Below are 16,191 nucleotides of genomic sequence, written 5' to 3'. Positions count from 1 at the left end.
CGTATCACGCCTACTCTGGAACTCTCTACCCCAACATATCAGACGCTCACCTACCATCAAAACCTTCAAAAAGAGCCTGAAGACCCACATCTTCCGACAAGCTTATAACTTGCAGTAACCACCGATCGACCAAACCGCTGCATGACCAGCTCTACCCTCGCATACTGCATTCTCACCCATCCCTTGTAGATTGTGAGCCTTCGCGGGCAGGGTCCTCTCTCCTCCTGTACCAGTTATGACTTGTATTGTTTAAGATTATTGTACTTGTTTTTATTATGTATACCCCTCCTTACATGTAAAGCGCCATGGAATGAATGTCGCTATAACAATAAATAATAATAATAATAACCATAAGAGCAACAAGAGAGAGAGAGAGGACCCTGCTGACCATAAGAGCTTACACTGTACAGGAGAGAGAGGACCCTGCTGACCATAAGAACTTACACTGCACAGGAGAGAGAGGACCCTGCTGACCATAAGAGCTTACACTGTACAGGAGAGAGAGGACCCTGCTGACCATAAGAACTTACACTGTACAGGAGAGAGAGGACCCTGCTGACCATAAGAACTTACACTGCACAGGAGAGAGAGGACCCTGCTGACCATAAGAGCTTACACTGTACAGGAGAGAGAGGACCCTGCTGACCATAAGAGCTTACACTGTACAGGAGAGAGAGGACCCTGCTGACCATAAGAACTTACACTGCACAGGAGAGAGAGGACCCTGCTGACCATAAGAGCTTACACTGTACAGGAGAGAGAGGACCCTGCTGACCATAAGAACTTACACTGTACAGGAGAGAGAGGACCCTGCTGACCATAAGAGCTTACACTGTACAGGAGAGAGAGGACCCCACTGACCATAAGAGCTTACACTGTACAGGAGAGAGAGGACCCCGCTGACCATAAGAAATTACACTGTACAGGAGAGAGGGGACCCCGCTGACCATAAGAGCTTACACTGTACAGGAGAGAGGGGACCCCGCTGACCATAAGAAATTACACTGTACAGGAGAGAGGGGACCCCGCTGACCATAAGAGCTTACACTGTACAGGAGAGAGAGGACCCTGCTGACCATAAGAAATTACACTGTACAGGAGAGAGGGGACCCCGCTGACCATAAGAGCTTACACTGTACAGGAGAGAGAGGACCCCACTGACCATAAGAGCTTACATTCTACAGGAGAGAGAGGATCCCACTGACCATAAGAAATTACACTGTACAGGAGAGAGAGGATCCCACTGACCATAAGAAATTACACTGTACAGGAGAGAGGGGACCCCGCTGACCATAAGAACTTACACTGTACAGGAGAGAGGGGACCCCGCTGACCATAAGAACTTACACTGTACAGAGGAGAGAGGTACCCAGTGATTCTGGAGATGGAAAATCACTCTGCCACACAAACTGTGCTCCACTGGGAACTGCTGATCTGTGATGACCCTGGTACTGACCACCACTGTACCAGGTGTTATAACCCGTAAGATGCCATAGCTGCAGGGCATTATGGGGGGTCTGTGCCGTAAACCAAAATGATGTTAGCAGGTTCATTGGTGCTGTAGCAGTGTGGGAAATGGTGATGGTAAATTGTTTTTTTTTAACAAACAGCAAATTAAATCTCAACATGTTTGAAATCGCGTGAAACCATGGTTTTCATTGAATTCGTCTCTGATGTGACAGAATATGGAACAACCCGCGCATAACTAGTGAGACGGTAAGGTTGGCAAAGTCTGTTTAATAAAGCACCACTATTCTTAGATTGATAAGTCTATATACTCATATTTAAAGAAAAAAAAATTGAAAATGAACCCCAACACAGTTACACAATGTTCTCAGGACAGGTAAGCACAAATAGATGTCTCGCAAGGGAATAACTATTATCGTAAGGTGCATTCAAGATCAGTGTAAATATGCTGCCAATAACACTACATACTTATTGAACGCTCGTTCATCAGGTGAAATGATTTTCAGCTTGCTTGAAAATCACTGTTCTCAGCGGCACATTTTTGGGTGTAAACAATATGACGTTGTACCGAGAAAAATGACAGTTGCTCTGACCGCATCAGAAGCACTTTTGGCCTGTTAAAGATTCTATTAAATGACTGCCAATCGCAAGCATATAGCTAATCAGCAGTCGTTTAATGATCAGAGTCCGCATCATACACATCTTTAAAAGAACAGAAAACAAACATATATTGTAGATTAACCTCAAACCTATTCAGATGATTTTCTAATGGGAGGTAAGTCAATGTCTAACTTTGACCAGTACCTAAATACTACTAAAAAGTTGATTCCCCTAACAGCAGTGGTCTCTTTAGGCAGGATAATGGCCCTGGCCCACTGAAAAAATTGTTCAGCAATGCTTGAGGTACATGACAAAGAGTTGAAGGTGTTGTCTTGCCCTTCAAATTGCCCAGATCTTGATTCCATTGATCATCTCTGGACTGTGTGCAGCGCCCCAGGGTCCTGGTCGTTGTAGTAATGCCATTCTTCCACCAGGGGGAGTGGTGTTACATCTAAAGGCAATAAAGGAAATCACTTTACCAGGTATCACAAACCATTCAACACACTTCACACTACAGCCCACCAGGGGGAGCTATGCTCCTATTTAGTAGGGCACTCTTCACAATTAGGTAAAACTGGTGGTCTGGATAGGAAGTTAGGCAGAAGCTGACTGGGCTTCACCCAGGCAGCACCTGTCAGGCAGACAGGGAATAGGAGGAACATCTAGCAGTTGCCGACAGAGGGTCCCTGACAGGGGTGGGATCCTGCCAGAGGCTTAGACAGAAGGTCACGGAGCTGCGACTGCCTACCGATGCGGCAGCATCCTAAGGAAGGACACGAAAGAGAATTGTATTGTAGAGGGTCAGAAACGAAGTCATAGCAAAAGGAAAGGAAACCAGAAGGAGTTCTGCCCTGCAAAAGGCTGCCTCCTTCTGAGAGGAAACTCTCCTTCAGGCCCTGGGATCCATATTCATGTGTAAAATAAAGAATAAAAATAAAAAAATATTGATATACTTACCCTCGGACGCGCCCTGGTTGTCACCGCTGCAACAGCCATGGTTCCCTTTCTAAGAATGAGCGTGTTAATGACCTTCGATGACGTCGCGGCTTGTGATTGGTTGCGTGAGCGGTCACATGACCGCTCAGCGACCAATCACAAGCCGCGACGTCATCGAAAGTTCTTAACGCGCTCATTCTTAGGAACGGAAGCATGGCGGTTGCAGCGGTGACAACCAGGGCGCGTCCGAGGGTAAGTATATAAATATATTTTTTTTTATTCTTTATTTTACACATGAATCTTAATCCCGATACCGATTCCCGATATCACAAAAATATCGGAACTCGGTATCGGAATTCCGATACCGCAAATATCGGCCGATACCCGATACTTGCGGTATCGGAATGCTCAGCACTAATAGTAAGTGCATAATCGCAGCTTATTACGCATGTCTGCCGGCTCACCTGTCCCGCCGCCGGAAGTCCCTCGTCCACTGAAGTTCTCGTGATAACTTATCGCGAGAACTGCCGTGCACGTGACCGGGAGTTATCTCCTGGAGTCCTGATATATCCTCCTTATATCTACTGATCAGCTGATTGTGCTATCCCTGCAGTGTAGGTGATCGCTGTAGACTTATCTCTGGCGATCATCTACAGGCTCTGCTACATCTGGATGTCAGTCATCCAGATGTAGCAGAGCTGGACTCGTCTAGACTGTGTGCACATACAATACACAACATACACCATGCAACATACACCATGCGACATACACCATGCGACATACACCATGCGACATACACCATGCAACATACGACATGCAACATACGACAAAGAACATGCGACATAGAACATGAGACATACATCATGCAACATACACCATGCAACATACAACATGCACCATGCAACATACACCATGCGACATACACCATGCAACATACAACATGCAACATACGACAAAGAACATGCGACATAGAACATGAGACATACATCATGCACCATACAACATGCAACATACAACATGCACCATACAACATGCAACATACAACATACACCATACAACACACATACACTACATACAACATACATATAGACATACAGTACATATCACATATACATATAACACAGGCCACGTAGTATATAACACAGCCCACGTAGTATATAACACAGCCCACGTAGTATACAGAAGGTGGGCACCATATCCCTGTGAAAAAAAGAATTAAAATAAAAAATAGTTATATACTCACCTTCCGTCGTCCACCGAAGCTTTCCCGCTCCTCGCGATGCGGCCGGCAGCTTCCGTTCCCAGAGATGCATTGTGAAATTACCCAGATGACTTTGCGGTCTCGTGAGACCGCTAAGTCATCTGGGTAATTTCGCAATGCATCTCTGGGAACGGAAGCTGCCGAGAGCATCGGGAGGAGCGGGAAAGCTGCAGAGGCGACGGAAGGACAGAATAGCGTGATTTTTTTTTTTTTATTATTTTTAACATTATATCTTTTTACTATTGATGCTGCATAGCCAGCATCAATAGTAAAAAGTTGGTCCGGGATGGGGCGACACACTGGTGCTCACTAGAGGAGAGTAGGGAGGGAATACTGACTGGAGGAGAGTAGGGAGGGGCCAATTCGCAGCCGGATTAAGCTTGTCGCTGATTGGTCGCGGCCTGCCGGCCGCGACCAATCAGCGACACGGGATTTCCGTTACAGACAGAAAGACAGACAGACAAACAGACAGAAGTACACCTTAGACGATTATATAGATACTGTATATGGATAATCTATCTATACATATATTTATAGAAAGATACAGTACAGACCAAAAGTTTGGACACCTTCTTATTTAAAGATTTTTCTGTATTTTCAGGACTATGAAAATTGTACATTCACACTGAAGGCAACAAAACTATGAATTAACACATGTGGAATTATATACTTAACAAAAAAGTGTGAAACACCCTAAAATATGTCTTATATTCTAGGTTCTTCAAAGTAGTCACCTTTTGCTTTGATGACTGCTTTGCACACTCTTGGCATTCTCTTGATGAGCTGCAAAAGGTAGTCACCGGGAATGGTTTTCACTTCACAGGTGTGCCCTGTCAGGTTTAATAAGTGGGATTTCTTGCCTTATAAATGGGGTTGGGACCATCAGTTGTGTTGTGCAGAAGTCTGGTGGATACACAGCTGATAGTCCTACTGAATAGACTGTTAGAATTTGTATTATGGCAAGAAAAAAGCAGCTAAGTAAAGAAAAATGAGTGGCCATCATTACTTTATGAAATGAAGGTCAGTCAGTCCAAAAAATTGGGAAAACGTTGAAAGTGTTCCCAAGTGCAGTTGCAAAAACCATCAAGCGCTACAAAGAACTGGCTCACATGAGGACCACCCCAGGAAAGGAACACCAAGAGTCATCTCTGCTTCTGAGGATAAGTTTATCCGTGTCACCAGCCTCAGAATTCGCAGGTTAACAGCAGCTCAGATTAGAGACCAGGTCAATGCCACACAGAGTTCTAGCAGCAGACACATCTCTACAACAACTGTTAAGAGGAGACTTTGTGCAGCAGGCCTTCATGGTAAAATAGCTGCTAGGAAACCACTGCTAAGGACAGGCAACAAGCAGAAGAGACTTGTTTGGGCTAAAGAACACAAGGAATGGACATTAGACCAGTGGAAATCTGTGCTTTGGTCTGATAAGTCCAAATTTGAGATCTTTGGTTTCAACCATCGTGTCTTTGTGCGACGCAGGAAAGGTGAACGGATGGACTCTACATGCCTGGCTCCCACCGTGAAGCATGGAGGAGGAGGTGTGATGGTGTGGGGGTGCTTTGCTGGTGACAAAATTGAAGGAATACTGAACCAGCATGGCTACCACAGCATCTTGCAGCGGCATGCTATTCCATCCAGTTTGCATTTAATTGGACCATCATTTATTTTTCAACAGGACAATGACTCCAAACACACCTCCAGGCTGTGTAAGGGCTATTTGACCAAGAAGGAGAGTGATGGGGTGCTACGCCAGATGACCTGGCCTCCACAGTCACCAGACCTGAACCCAATCGAGATGGTTTGGGGTGAGCTGGATCACAGAGTGAAGGCAAAAGGGCCAACAAGTGCTAAGCATCTCTGGAAACTCCATCAAGATTGTTGGAAGACCATTTCCGGTGACTACCTGTTGAAGCTCATCAACAGAATGCCAAGAGTGTGCAAAGCAGTCATCAAAGCAAAAGGTGGTTACTTTGAAGAACCTAGAATATAAGACAATTTTTCAGTTGTAAATAGATCAATGGCTGCACTCAAAATTTACTGTGCTAAAGCAAGGAAATGTGCGATACATGAAATGTGAATAGCATAATGGCTTGTGAAATTTATGAAAAAACACATGAGATTCTTAGCACAAGATGTGGCCAAAAGTTGTGAGCCCATCCACCAAACCTCAAGGTAATCTTTTATAGGAAGCAGGCTTTACCATGTTATTAGCCATAGGTAAGTGTTCACACTAGGCAGACAGCTCAGGTACCCATCCGTTCTGAGATTACCTTGACGTTTGGTGGATGGGCTCACAACTTTTGGCCACATCTTGTGCTAAGAATCTCATGTGTTTTTTCATAAATTTCACAAGCCATTATGCTATTCACATTTCATGTATCGCACATTTCCTTGCTTTAGCACAGTAAATTTTGAGTGAAGCCATTGATCTATTTGCTATATGACTTTTTTGGTTATGCACCAGTTCAGACTAGATTGCTGTTCAGTCAGTTTTCCTATATTTACTATATTTTCAGTTATTTCACACTTTTTTGTTAAGTATATAATTCCACATGTGTTAATTCATAGTTTTGATGCCTTCAGTGTGAATGTACAATTTTCATAGTCATGAAAATACAGAAAAATCTTTAAATGAGAAGGTGTGTCCAAACTTTTGGTCTGTACTGTATATCTATAGATACATAGATATACTAAACATCGGGCTTGGCATTATCCATCTATCGAATCTATTATCTATCTATCATCTATCTATTTATCTATCTATCTCTATATCTATCTAAATTTCAAAAAAAGATGCAGCACTCCATTGTTTCAGTGACAAAAAACGTGCAGGATTTAATCCACCCACAGGTCTGGGTGACGTTTCAGCTCCAAATTAGCTTTTCTCAAGCCTTGAGAAAAGCTCATTTGGAGCTGAAACGTCGCCCAGACCTGTGGGTGGATTAAATCCTGCACGTTTTTTGTCACTGAAACAATGGAGTGCTGCATCTTTTTTTTTTAATTTATGAAGTGTGGACAATCATTGGTCACATTGCCGGGGGGCCTTGCACCTGAAGATAAGTATAATACTGTGCTGTTCCTCTTTTTTCTCTATATCTATCTAGCTATCTACAGATATATCTATCGACAGATATATTTATAGATAGATAATAGATACGATAGATACCGTAGATAGATAGATCTATCTATCTATCTGTTATCTATCATCTATCTGTGTGTGTAAACATTATTCTTCAATGGAGTATGTAAATGAAGAGGTTGGACAAGAAATTACATCACCCCCTTTTTTTTGTATATCTTTATTGAGCTTACAAAAACACACACAAATCCGCCTGAAAAAACGACATGAACAACGCGTGAAAAACGCAGGTGACCTGCCAGTGACCTCAGGTTGCAGATTTGGTGCAGATTTTACCTGCGTCAAATCCTGATCAAATCCTGATGCCATCCTGAACATGGACACATACCCTAAGGGTGAAATGTTAATAATTGCTATACTGCAGGATTACACAGTGCAGAATAAGGGTACTTTCACACTGGCGTTTTTTTTTAATACGTCGCAATGCGTCGTTTAGGGGAAAAAAACGCATCCTGCAAAGTTGTTTGCAGGATGCGTTTTTGCCCCATAGAGTAACATTACCGACGCATTGCGACGTATTAACACACGTCACAACCGTCATGCGACGGTTGCGCCGTGTTGTGGCGGACCGCCGGGAGCAAAAAACGTTAAATGTAAAGTTTTTTTGCTCCAGACGGACCGCTTTTTCCGACCGCGCATGCGCGGCCGGACTCCGCCCCACCTCCCCGCACCTCACAATGGGGCAGCGGATGCGCCGGAGAATGCATCCGCTGCACCCGTTGTGCGGCGCTAACAACGCTAGTGTCGGAATCTCGGCCCGACGCAATGCGATGGGCCGACTTCCGACGCTAGTGTGAAAGTAGCCTTAGTTTGCCTGTCTGTTACCATTGCAGCCGCAGAATCAAAACATATGGGATTTTCTAAGGCAATGTTCACATGCCGCGTTTGTGCAGCTTCTTTTACTACATTTTTTTTTAATGCAAATATTCAGCTGCGTTTTACAGTAAAGTCTATGAGATTTCAGAAATCTCATGCACACTCATTGGTTTTATTTTCCTGACTGATTTGGAAAACTGCTGCTTTTTTGCAAATTGTAGCATGTCACTTTTTTCAGTAGTTTTTTCATATTTGGAGCGTTTTTTTCACCCATAGGAATCAATGGGTGAAAAATGCAGCAAAATCAGTGGTATCAGTTTTTGGTGCAAAACCCTAAGAAGGTTAAATCATGCTTGTTTGGGGCCACTAAACTTTTTCAACATGCACAAGAGACAACAAAAGCGCAGCAATAAAAACACAGCAAAAAAGCAGCAAAAAGCTTCTTTAGGGTATGTACACACGTTGTAGATTTCCTGCAGAGCTGTAGCATTTTTTTCTGCGCAGATTCACTGCAGATCCGCAAATGATTTACAGTGCCATGTAAATCAATGGGGAAAAAAATGCTGTGCAAATGGTGCGGAAAAATCTGCACGGAAAACGTAGCAGATTCAAAACAGGACCATGTCAATTCTTTTTGTGGATCTGCTGCGTTTCTGCACCCATTCCATGATATAAATCTGCAGGGGTAAAAAAAAGGAAGAAATCCGCACAAAAATCTGCAGCAAATCTGCAAAAAAAAAGCACAAAATCTGCAAAAAAAAGTCGCAGATTCTGACCTGCGTTTTCTGCCAAGAAATACAGAATCTGCACAGAAAATTCCACCGTCAAATCCGCAACATGTGAACATAGCCTTACTGCCAAGAGAGTAGGTTTTTAAAGCATGATACAAAATCTAAGCAGATAACAAAGCAATACAAATATTATATTTATATTGTTTGGATTTTTAGTTTTCAATTATGTTTTTGCAAGAAAACTGTAAAGATGGTCCTTGAAAAACCTTTGAGGTACATGTGGTAATGCAATAAGAACAGTTTGTTAAGTATTGGCCCTCAGGTATTCTGCATGCACCGCACATGAAAATAATTACACAATCGCTAGAATGATCTTCTCATCTGTCATAAATATATGTGAGAGTTATTGAAGGCTGTACATTCAAGCTGATGCTGATTTCTGAACAACAGGACTCTCTTAACAGAACAACTCCTTTGGCAGCGCTCTGGAACTTCTGTGTGTTAACCCCTTCACGATATGCGCCGTATATGTATGGCACCGTGGAAAGTGCTTCCTTGCAAACTGCCATATATGTATGGCGTGACTATCGTGCAGGCTCACGCCTAGCACCGATGCAGGTGTCAGTTATATACGAGAGCTGACACCCTGTAGCAATGCTGACGATCGGTGTTAGAGCCGATTGCGGGCGTTTAACCAATTTGATGCCACTGTCAATAGTGACAGAGACATCGATTAGCATCGCACAGGGAGGGAGCTCCCTTTTTGCTCCCATAAACACATTGCGATTGCGTTGTGCCTATGGTCTCCATGGTGACCATGGGGCCAAAACATGGCCAAATGGTCACCAAGGTAAGGTGGCCTGTAAGCTCCTGCTCAGATCAGGAGCTCATACACCTGCTCACTGTCTCTGAGACGCTGATCTGCTTCCCTGTATATGCAGAAGCATTGCAGACTATTAGATCATCGATCAGGGCAGGGAAAGTTGATGTCCCATACTTGGAAAAGGTAAAAAAGTAGGGAAAAAAAAGGTTTTAAAAATATTTTTTTGAAAATCACAAAATAAAGAACAAAGAAAAGGAAAAAATATTAATCCAATAAATATATTAATTTATGTAAAAACACAAACAAAGTACACGTTTGGTATTATTGCGTACGGAGCGACCTATAAAACCGTACCACTAGTTAACCCTTGCTGTGAACACCAAAAAAAAAAACCTTGGCAAAAAAACTGCTTTTTCAACATTCCGCTGAGCAAAGAAGTGCAATAAAACAGGGTCAAAAAGTGAAATGTAGATAAAAGTAGTAGCCGCGAAAATGTCACCTTATCCCTATACAGCTCCATCAATGCAAAAACATTTTTTTTTCCATAAAATAGTTTTTGTTTTGGCACTTCAGGGGCTCTGCCAATGTGACCTTCAAACCACTCCAATGTGCACTACAATATGTCACTCCTTCCATGCTGAGATTTGCACTGTGCATCAAAAGTAGTTTTCAACAACATATGAGGTATTGTCGCACTCAGGAGAAATTGTGCAACATACTTTTTTGTCCATTTTCTCCTATTATCCCTTTTGAAACGTGAAAACTTGAGGCCAAAGTAACATTTGGCTGAGTCAATGGGAAAAATTTTAATTTTCCACTGACTCAGCCAAATGTTATACAATTCTGTGAATCGCTGGTGGATTTTAAAATGTTCACTTCACCACTAGATGAATTTCCCCGCCCATCAGAACCAGTGTTTGCCGCGCTGTCATGCACATGACAGCATGTCAAACACTGGATGTTCGGGCCCCCCATTCAAGTGAATGGGGTCCGGGATAGAGTTCGGGTCTGGGTACTGCTCTGGTACACGATCCCGAACCTTTTGTAATTGTTCGGCTGAACCCACCGGACCCGAACATCCAGGTGTCTGCCAATCTCTACTCATGATATAAGAATCACATCCCAATTCCATGACCCTGGTATTGTCGAAGCCTCTTGGGAAAGAGGGAGATACCTCCTGCTGACACTCTTACCATCCCTTACCTTTTTCTCCCAGCGCGACCACCCGAACCCATTCTCCCAATTAAGACAGAGACAAGAGTTTCTTTGGAATTATGTAGGCCACAGCAGCAGTTTATTAACCCCTTCAAGACCCAGCCTATTTTGACCTTAAAGACCTTGCCGTTTTTTGCAATTCTGACCAGTGTCCCTTTATGAGGTAATAACTCAGGAACGCTTCAACGGATCCTAGCGGTTCTGAGATTGTTTTTTCGTGACATATTGGGCTTCATGTTAGTGGTAAATTTAGGTCAATAAATTCTGCATTTATTTGTGATAAACACGGAAATTTGGCGAAAATTTTGAAAATTTCGCAATTTTCACATTTTGAATTTTTATTCTGTTAAACCAGAGAGATATGTGACACAAAATAGTTAATAAATAACATTTCCCACATGTTTACTTTACATCAGCACAATTTTGGAAACAAAATTTTTTTTTGTTAGGAAGTTATAAGGGTTAAAATTCGACCAGCGATTTGTCATTTTTACAACGAAATTTACAAAACCATTTTTTTTAGGGACCACCTCACATTTGAAGTCAGTTTGAGGGGTCTATATGGCTGAAAATACCCAAAAGTGACACCATTCTAAAAACTGCACCCCTCAAGGTACTCAAAACCACATTCAAGAAGTTTATTAACCCTTCAGGTGCTTCACAGCAGCAGAAGCAACATGGAAGGAAAAAATGAACATTTAACTTTTTAGTCACAAAAATTATCTTTTAGCAACAATTTTTTTATTTTCCCAATGGTAAAAGGAGAAACTGAACCACGAAAGTTGTTGTCCAATTTGTCCTGAGTACGCTGATACCTCATATGTGGGGGTAAACCACTGTTTTGGCGCACGGCAGGGCTTGGAAGGGAAGGAGCGCCATTTGACTTTTTGAATCAAAAATTGGCTCCACTCTTTAGCGGACACCATGTCACGTTTGGAGAGCCCCCGTGTGCCTAAAAATTGGAGCTCCCCCACAAGTGACCCCATTTTGGAAACTAGACGCCCCAAGGAACTTATCTAGATGCATAGTGAGCACTTTGAACCCCCAGGTGCTTCACAAATTGATCCGTAAAAATGAAAAAGTACTTTTTTTTCACAAAAAAATTCTTTTAGCCTCAATTTTTTCATTTTCACATGGGCAACAGGATAAAATGGATCCTAAAATGTGTTGGGCAATTTCTCCTGAGTACACCAATACCTCACATGTGGAGGTAAACCACTGTTTGGGCACATGGTAAGGCTCGGAAGGGAAGGAGCGCCATTTGACTTTTTGAATGAAAAATTATTTCCATCGTTAGCGGACACCATGTCGCGTTTGGATAGCTCCTGTGTGCCTAAACATTGGCGCTCCCCCACAAGTGACCCCATTTTGGAAACTAGACCCCCCAAGGAACTAATTTAGATGCCTAGTGAGCACTTTAAACCCTCAGGTGCTTCACAAATTGATCTGTAAAAATGAAAAAGTAATTTTTTTTCACAAAAAAATTCTTTTCGCCTCAATTTTTTCATTTTCACATGGGCAGTAGGATAAAATGGATCATAAAATTTGTTGGGCAATTTCTCCCGAGTACGCCGATACCTCATATGTGGGGGTAAACCACTGTTTGGGCACTCGGCAGGGCTCGGAAGAGAAGGCGCGCCATTTGACTTTTTGAATGGAAAATTAGCTCCAATTGTTAGCGGACACCATGTCGCGTTTGGAGAGCCCCTGTGTGCCTAAACATTGGAGCTCCCGCACAAGTGACCCCATTTTGGAAACTAGACCCCCCAAGGAACTTATCTAGATGCATATTGAGCACTTTAAACCCCCAGGTGCTTCACAGAAGTTTATAACGCAGAGCCATGAAAATAAAAAATAATTTTTCTTTCCTCAAAAATGATTTTTTAGCCTGGAATTTCCTATTTTGCCAAGGATAATAGGAGAAATTGGACCCCAAATATTGTTGTCCAGTTTGTCCTGAGTACGCTGATACCCCATATGTGGGGGTAAACCACTGTTTGGGCGCACGGCAGGGCTCGGAAGGGATGGCACGCCATTTGGCTTGTTAAATGGAAAATTAGCTCCAATCATTAGCGGACACCATGTCACGTTTGGAGAGCCCCTGTGTGCCTAAACATTGGAGATCCCCCAGAAATGACACCATTTTAGAAACTAGACCCCCAAAGGAACTAATCTAGATGTGTGGTGAGGACTTTGAACCCCCAAGTGCTTCACAGAAGTTTATAACGCAGAGCCATGAAAATAAAAAAAAAAATTATTTTCTCAAAAATGATCTTTTAGCCTGCAATTTTTTATTTTCCCAAGGGTAACAGGAGAAATTTGACCCCAAAAGTTGTTGTCCAGTTTCTCCTGAGTACGCTGATACCCCATATGTGGGGGTAAATCACTGTTTGGGCACATGCCGGGGCTCGGAAGTGAAGTAGTGACGTTTTGAAATGCAGACTTTGATGGAATGCTCTGTGGGCGTCACGTTGCGTTTGCAGAGCCCCTGATGTGGCTTAACAGCAGAAACCCCCCACAAGTGACCCCATTTTGGAAACTAGACCCCCAAAGGAACTTATCTAGATGTGTGGTGAGCACTTTGAACCCCCAAGTGCTTCATAGAAGTTTATAATGCAGAGCCGTGAAAATAATAAATACGTTTTCTTTCCTCAAAAATAATTATTTAGCCCAGAATTTTTTAATTTTCCCAAGGGTAACAGGAGAAATTTGACCCCAATATTTGTTGTCCAGTTTCTCCTGAGTACGGTGATACCCCATATGTGGGGGTAAACTACTGTTTGGGCACATGCCGGGGCTTGGAATTGAAGTAGTGACGTTTTGAAATGCAGACTTTGATGGAATGCTCTGCGGGCGTCACGTTGCGTTTGCAGAGCCCCTGATGTGCCTAAACAGTAGAAACCCCCCACAAGTGACCCCATTTTGGAAACTAGACCCTGAAAGGAACTTATCTAGATGTGTGGTGAGCACTTTGAACCCCCAAGTGCTTCATAGAAGTTTATAATGCAGAGCCGTGAAAATAATAAATACGTTTTCTTTCCTCAAAAATAATTATTTAGCCCAGAATTTTTTATTTTCCCAAGGGTTACAGGAGAAATTGGACCCCAAAAGTTGTTGTCCAGTTTCTCCTGAGTACGCTGATACCCCATATGTGGGGGTAAACCACTGTTTGGGCACACGTCGGGGCTCAGAAGGGAAGTAGTGACTTTTGAAATGCAGACTTTGATGGAATGGTCTGCGGGTGTCACGTTGCGTTTGCAGAGCCCCTGGTGTGCCTAAACAGTAGAAACCCCCCACAAGTGACCCCATTTTAGAAACTAGACCCCCCAAGGAACTTATCTAGATATGTGGTGAGCACTTTGAACCCCCAAGTGCTTCACAGACGTTTACAACGCAGAGCCGTGAAAATAAAAAATCATTTTTCTTTCCTCAAAAATTATGTTTTAGCAAGCATTTTTTTAGATTCACAAGGGTAACAGGAGAAATTGGACCCCAGTAATTGTTGCGCAGTTTGTCCTGAGTATGCTGGTACCCCATATGTGGGGGTAAACCACTGTTTGGGCACACGTCAGGGCTCGGAAGTGAGGGAGCACCATTTGACTTTTTGAATACGAGATTGGCTGGAATCAATGGTGGCGCCATGTTGCGTTTGGAGACCCCTGATGTGCCTAAACAGTGGTAACCCCTCAATTCTAACTCCAACACTAACCCCAACACACCCCTAACCCTAATCCCAACTGTAGCCATAATCCTAATCACAACCCTAACCCCAACACACCCCTAACCACAACACTAACCCCAACACACCCCTAACCCTAACCACAACCCTAATTCCAACCCTAACCCTAAGGCTATGTGCCCACGTTGCGGATTCGTGTGAGATATTTCCGCACCATTTTTGAAAAATCTGCGGGTAAAAGGCACTGTGTTTTACCTGCGGATTTTCCGCGGATTTCCAGTGTTTTTTGTGCGGATTTCACCTGCGGATTCCTATTGAGGAACAGGTGTAAAACGCTGCGGAATCCGCACAAAGAATTGACATGCTGCGGAAAATACAACGCAGCGTTCCCGCGCGGTATTTTCCGCACCATGGGCACAGCGGATTTGGTTTTTCATATGTTTACATGGTACTGTAAACCTGATGGAACACTGCTGCGGATCCGCAGCCAAATCCGCACCGTGTGCACATGGCCTAATTCTAAAGGTATGTGCACACGCTGCGGAAAACGCTGCGGATCCGCAGCAGTTTCCCATGAGTGTACAGTTCAATGTAAACCTATGGGAAACAAAAATCGCTGTACACATGCTGCGGAAAAACTGCACGGAAACGCAGCGGTTTACATTCCGCAGCATGTCACTTCTTTGTGCGGATTCCGCAGCGGTTTTACAACTGCTCCAATAGAAAATCGCAATTGTAAAACCGCAGTGAAATGCGCAGAAAAAAACGCGGTAAATCCGCCATAAATCCGCAGCGGTTTAGCACTGCGGATTTATCAAATCCGCAGCGGAAAAATCCCCAGAGGACCAGAATACGTGTGCACATTCCTAACCCTAGCCCTAACCCTACCCCTACCCCTAACCCTACCCCTAACCCTAGCCCTAACCCTAACCCTACCCCTAACCCTACCCCTAGCCCTAACCCTACCCCTAACCCTAACCCTATTCTAACATTAGTGGGAAAAAAAAAATTTCTTTATTTTTTTATTGTCCCTACCTATGGGGGTGACAAAGGGGGGGGGGGTCATTTATTATTTTTTTTATTTTGATCACTGAGATAAATTATATCTCAGTGATCAAAATGCACTTTGGAACGAATCTGCCGGCCGGCAGATTCGGCGGGCGCACTGCGCATGCGCCCGCCATTTTGGAAGATGGCGGCGCCCGGGAGAAGACGGACGGGACCACGGCTGGATCGGTAAGTATGATAGGGTGGGGGGGACCACGGGGGGGGGATCGGAGCACGGGGGGGGGAATCGGAGCGCAGGAGGGGTGGAACGGAGCTCGGGGGGCGTGGAACGGAGCACGGGGGGGCTGGAATGGAGCACGGGGGGGTGGAACGGAGCACGGGGGGGTGGATCGGAGTGCAGGGGGGGTGATTGGAGCACGGGGGGGTGATTGGAGCACGGGGGGAGCGGACACGAGCACGGGGGGGAGCGGAGCACTGGACGGAGGGGAGCCGGAGCAGTGTACCGGCCAGATCGGG

The 16,191-nt window shown here is 44.0% G+C and overlaps 1 long non-coding RNA gene across 2 annotated transcripts in view; it reads right to left on the bottom strand.

Annotated features, from left to right (window-relative positions):
• Positions 1-1,730: 1,730 nt before the first annotated feature.
• LOC138648012 (uncharacterized) overlaps positions 1,731-16,191 on the bottom strand; it is a 35,108-nt gene continuing 20,647 nt past the window's right edge. For both annotated transcript variants that reach the window (XR_011315073.1, XR_011315072.1), the window contains exon 3: positions 1,731-2,518. This is a non-coding gene — a long non-coding RNA (uncharacterized lncRNA). The remainder of the gene's footprint in view (positions 2,519-16,191) is intronic.

This window comes from Ranitomeya imitator, chromosome 8 (assembly GCF_032444005.1).
Source record: "Ranitomeya imitator isolate aRanImi1 chromosome 8, aRanImi1.pri, whole genome shotgun sequence".
Lineage (NCBI taxonomy): Eukaryota > Metazoa > Chordata > Amphibia > Anura > Dendrobatidae > Ranitomeya > Ranitomeya imitator.
The sequence above is the reverse complement of the archived record's forward strand: the minus strand, read 5'-3'. Positions and strand labels throughout refer to the sequence as shown.